Source organism: Arvicola amphibius, chromosome 7 (genome assembly GCF_903992535.2).
Source record: "Arvicola amphibius chromosome 7, mArvAmp1.2, whole genome shotgun sequence".
In the NCBI taxonomy this organism is placed as follows: Eukaryota; Metazoa; Chordata; class Mammalia; order Rodentia; family Cricetidae; genus Arvicola; species Arvicola amphibius.
Window position 1 is genome coordinate 46,242,437 of NC_052053.1, and position 5,546 is coordinate 46,247,982.

Here is a 5,546-nt window from a genome sequence, read left to right on the forward strand (position 1 = left end):
TCAGGCCTTTAGACTAGCATCCCCCCACAGAAGCAGGGGTGGTGAGGGTCACTGGACCCTCATCTGAGACTCCGGCAGCTCCACCCAGCCATTTGTATGCAGTTCTGCCCTAACTACACATGGTCTAAGGGCTTGGGAGGGGCTAGAGTAGTGGTTCTCAGCACGTCAAGACCTCTATGGGGGATTGAACGACCCTTTCACAGGGATCACACAGCAGACATATTTACACTGTGATTCATAACAGTAGCAAAATTACAGTTATGAAGGAGCAATGAAATAATTTTACGGCTGGGGGGGGGGGTCACCACACGTGAGGAACTATATTAAAAGTCACAGCATCAGGAAGGCTAAGAACCACGGTGCTAGAGTATATAAACTGGAGGGGTTGATTGAAGAGGGGACCCCCTCCATGTGGCTATGGGGAGACCATTTCCATGCTGTTGTGGGGTCACCCACACTCCTCCCCTGTGCTCTGGAAGAAGCCCATCAGTTCCCCAGGATGAACTTGGGTGGAATCGTGACTTGGTTTGTCACTGGGACCCTTGGAAGAAAGAATAGATAGACATTTTTTACAGCTCCCCAGGGAAGAAATTCTCAGAACATATGGTGACGAACCCCCAGTCCCTTTCCAGTAGCTCCCCCTTTCACAGCCCTCCTGCTGGGCCAGCGCACTGCATCTTTAAAAGAAGTGGTTTCCCCTTTATGATGCATTAGCTCTTGCTCAGACTGTCCCAGCTGGGCAAAAAGCAAGCATCTCCCCCAGGCCCATCCTCAGGGAAGCCACTGAGCTGAGAGCCACCTGGCGACAGGTATCTACCCACCATGCATTTGGTTCCCTCAATAGCTTGTAGTCTGCACCGTTAGATGTGTGTCCAACCTTTCTTGTCAATCATGATGATCTAAGCCTCGATGAAACTACCTGAGGCTGAGATCTATGTTTATGAGTCTGTCTTCCCCTCGGAAGCTGGAAGACCAGAGATCTAGGCAGGGCAAGGCAGCCTGAGGCCGCCTGACCTTGTTTCTGTAACTGGAAAGTGGAATTGGTACAAACTCGTCCCATTTGCTGCTGAGAAATGTCTACTAAGTGAAAAGCTCCCAGGTACCTCCGCATGAGGGGATGGGGCGCAGGCAGAGACCGAGAGCCAGAGATGTCCAGTGCAGTAGCGTCTTGCCTCAGTCAATAGTTATTTTTCTACTCCAAATTACTTACTTTTCTTCCAGAAGCCAGTAGAGAGGTACCTGCTGCCCCTCAGTGATGACAGTCTGTTCAAACTGAGTTTGTTCAAACGCCCAGACTCAGAAGGGTTATGGTGTCCACTGTTTGCTCTTTAATCTGCAGCAAGCAGAGAGAGCGCAAGCAGAGAAGAGAGCTAATGGACCGTGAAGCTGCTGGGCTCTGTTCGGGACCAAAGGCTCAAGTTCTAGTGTTTTCCTCTTCCGGTCACCCACACACCTCAGCTTGCAGAGTGATGGAAGAGCTGATGAGGTCTGGATCCCAGCAGTTCTTATAGGTTCATCCGCCAGACTCTCAGGGGAGGGGCCTCCTTGACCAAGATCCACAGACAGTGATGTATACTGCAGGCCTTGGTATTACACAGCCTCTCCACTCCCAAGGGTAAGTTTCTTCTGCATATCATAGACACACTAGAAGTCACCCAGGTTCTGAAACAGGTTCCACTTTCTCTCTTTCCAGTCACCAGCTAGTTATCCAGGGATAAGCAGCCCTCCAGGAACCAAACCAAGAAGTCCTTTTGGGGTGGGGGACACTGAAACAGGCAGGGTTTCTCTGTGTATCCCCAGCTGTCTTAGAACTCTCTCTGTAGACCAGGCTGGCCTTGGACTCACGGAGATCCACCTGCCTCTGCCTCCTGAGTGCTGGGACTAAAAGCGTGCACCATCACGCCCAGCTCTGAGATGCCAACTTTGAAGTCTTTGGAAGGTGAGTACAAGCGGGAGAAGTAGCACCATGTCAGCAAGCTTTTTCATCATGGTAACTGCACTGGGCTGCTGCAAAGTTGGCTCACAAATCATTGCAGCCCTTGGGAAGAATTCCTCCGTGCTCCCCACAACTCAGGGCTAGGCTCCCTGTTTTCAAACAGGGCCTGGGACAGTCACCAGGAGACATCGAAGCAGCTTCAGGGGCTACACAGCAAAGGAGACGCCCTTCCTTGGGCAGCTGCTAGGTGGATACATACGGCCGTGTGGCAGGAGAGTGGGCAGTACCCACATCAGAGCCACATGCATATAAACTCTCCTTTGGCCCCATGGATGTATTCCCTAGGACCAGAGATCGTCCCTGGCTATAGCTGCACTGCCATCAGCGTGCAATGAGAAGGAGCTCAGAAATGACCTTCTAATCGCCTGGGCTCTCCTGGGCAGACGGTAATCTTCTGCTAATTGGAGCTGCCACCAGGAATAGGAAGTCTGGGCTGCTAGAGAGGGAAGCCCTGAACCCACCCTTGCCTCCTGCTTCCACCACTGGTTCCCTTTGGAAAAGATGAAATGACTCCTCCAAATGCCCTCCACAAGGGCAGAACAGTGCAGCAGGGGGTCTAGGCAAATGAGGTTCTGTCTGTGCTGTTTACAGCAGAATCAAAGCACTGCTATTCACAGGACACAGCACAGTGTGCCCCTGGTCCAGTGTCGAGGACTGGGCCCTCCTCACAGGACACACCACAGTGTACCCTTGGCCCAGTGGTGAGGACTGGGCCCTTGAAGCTTTGTCTTAAAATGAGGCAACCCTGACCTGCCTCCTGGGAACCTTGAGGGAGGAGATGAGGCCACGGAGAGCTGTGTTAAGCAACATGGTCTCCTTCATTCTCATCTCCTCTGGGTTTTACAAGAAAGTTACAGTAGGGAAGGAAGGAGGAAGAATTTGGGGGGCTATGTCATCTGTTGAGGGGTCAAGAGCAGAGGCGCATCCACAGAATCTGATTGCAAGCTTCAGTAAGGTTGCCCTCCCAGGACTCTGCACTGAAAATGGGTGGAGCCTGGCCCTCAGCCTCTAACCAAACTGACAATATCACTGCTTCTTCGCTACAGCCTATTTTAGACTGCAACTTCTAACAGAAAAAAATAGACATTAAAGGGTATGTGAATTAAGGTCTGAAAGACCCAGGTAGAATCTAAGACCTAGGCTGGGGCTAAGAGCCTAGGGTGGCCCTGGAGTTAGGACCCTGGGTAACTGTGGGTGAACGGGCTCCCAGGGCTCTCAGAAGGCCACCCTCTCTCACTCTAACCACCGTAACCTAAGCCTTGGCAGGACATTGGCGCTGGTGCCTGCAGGAGCCCTGAGTCTCCCCGAATAAAGCTGGTCCTTGATCCTGTGTTGTTGGAATTTTCTTTGGCTACCAACCAACTCCCAAAGAAAGACACAGAGCCTTTTTTATCAGTTATAAATGCTTAGCCTTAGCTTTGGCTTATCCAGCTAGCTTTTTAACATAATTTAACCTGTTTCTATTCATCTATGCTTTGCCACATGGCTTTTTACCTTTCTTTCATTCTGTATGTTCTACTTTCCTATTTCCGCCATGTCTGACTGGGCCCTGGCATCTCTTTTTCTTTCTTCTCCCTCCCACCACAGCCTAAATTCCTCCTCCTACTTACTCTCCCTTCATGGAAGTCCTGCCTATACCTCCTCTTTTGATACTGGCCATTCTGTTTTTTATTAGACCAATCAGGTGCCTTAGGCAGACAAGGTAAAACAGCAGCACATCTTTGCATAGTTAAACCACAATTCTGCAACATAAACAAATGCAACACATCTTTGCATAGTTAAAGATTCCAGAACAATTCTGTGAGGCTTGGCTCCATCCAGCAGCTCCAGCAGCAGCAGAAAAACAAGCCACGCCGTTTTGAAATGCAGGCTTTCTGGGCCCTGTTGCCAGCGCGACCTCTGGCTCTTTCGGGAGACGGAATATTTGGATGGGGTTGTGAGCAGCGTACTGCAGGCTGCTTGATGGTAACTTGGAGTACCTGTGTGCCTGGAAGTGGGGCAGTGTGAGTGGCTCTCAAGAGGCAGCAAGTGGCTTTGCCATGCTGGACTGGATGGGGCAAGCAGGAAATGCCTTATTACCCCTAGCAATGATGTAGCTTATGCTGTATTACCCCTAGCAATGATGCAGCTTAAATTTTTAAGAAGTGCTTAGAATTTTAAGAAGCTGTCCTAATCATAAAAGGCTTACAGATACACAATAAAAATAGATTCAGACAGATATAGACCTCTAAATGGGTCACATTGTTGGATAAATGTACGTAGGCTTGGGAGAGAGAAGAAAAAAAAAAGTATAGAAGTAAATTGTTTTTTAAAAAAAATAAAACAAAGTCTTTAAAGAGACAGACAGTCATAGATTTTTTTAAAAAAATATTTATTTATTATGTATACAATATTCTGTCTGTATGTCTGCAGACCAGAAGAGGGCACCAGATGTCATTACAGATGGTTGTGAGCCACCATGTGGTTGCCGGGAATTGAACTCAGGAAGATTGAACCTTTGGAAGAGCAGGCAATGCTCTTAACCACTGAGCCATCTTTCCAGCCCCCAGTCATAGATTTTTTAAAAAGTAAAAAGACAATAAGCCACATAAAGATGGAATATACACAGAGAGTCTGGATTATGTATATTATTGTGTTTTCTTTGAATTTTTTGAGTACAGAGAGACATTTGATTCTGGGGACTGCTAAGCTAAGCCAACATACATATTTTAAAGGTATCTTGAATTCAAAATATCGGTCTAAGGATATGTTGCTTTGGAAAACACAGAACATGAGAACTTGTGGATTGCTTCCAGACTAATATGGTTTGATGGACCAAGACCTCCTGAAAGGTCACCGTGAACACCCCTCAAAAAAATTACTGTGCCCAATAAACAACAGGAAGAAGTTTGGAGAGTACAATGCCCAAATTCCCAAATATTGTTTATAAATGTTTCTTTATATTTAAAGGGGGATATGCTATAGAGATTTGCATTGGTATGGATCTTGGTTTATTGATACAAATTTAAGGTCAATTTTGTTATATGTATATTTCTGCTCTTAAGGTATTGTGATTGTGTAGTTCATTTTAAAATGTAACGTATAATATAGGTTAATAGAGAATCATCTATAATAGACAAGCTTCTAGTCATGTTAGTTAGGTTTTCTAGATATATAGAGATATATTTCTGTTAGATAGATATTCTTCAAATCTTTAGAGACCTCCAAAATATGACATTTAAAATGTTTTAAGAATTAGGACTTTTCATGACAGTGAGACACATCTGCTCCTGGCATCACCAAGCTACATCAAGAGGATGATGGGCATTGAAGAGGCTCCTTATGGAGTTTGGGCAAGAAACTGCTCTTGCCTGAACTGCTTAACTGGACATGCAGAACCCACAGAGAAATGACTGCTGAACTTGCTTAAAGATGAGATGATCCTTTGGGGCTACTGCTTCATGAAAGAGTCTGCCAGACATTCTGCAGGACACAGAAAAAAGTGACTGGCAAACTGCCAATATAGGCATAACTGTCTTTGAAATTTCCTTATTCATGGAAAAGTCTGCTG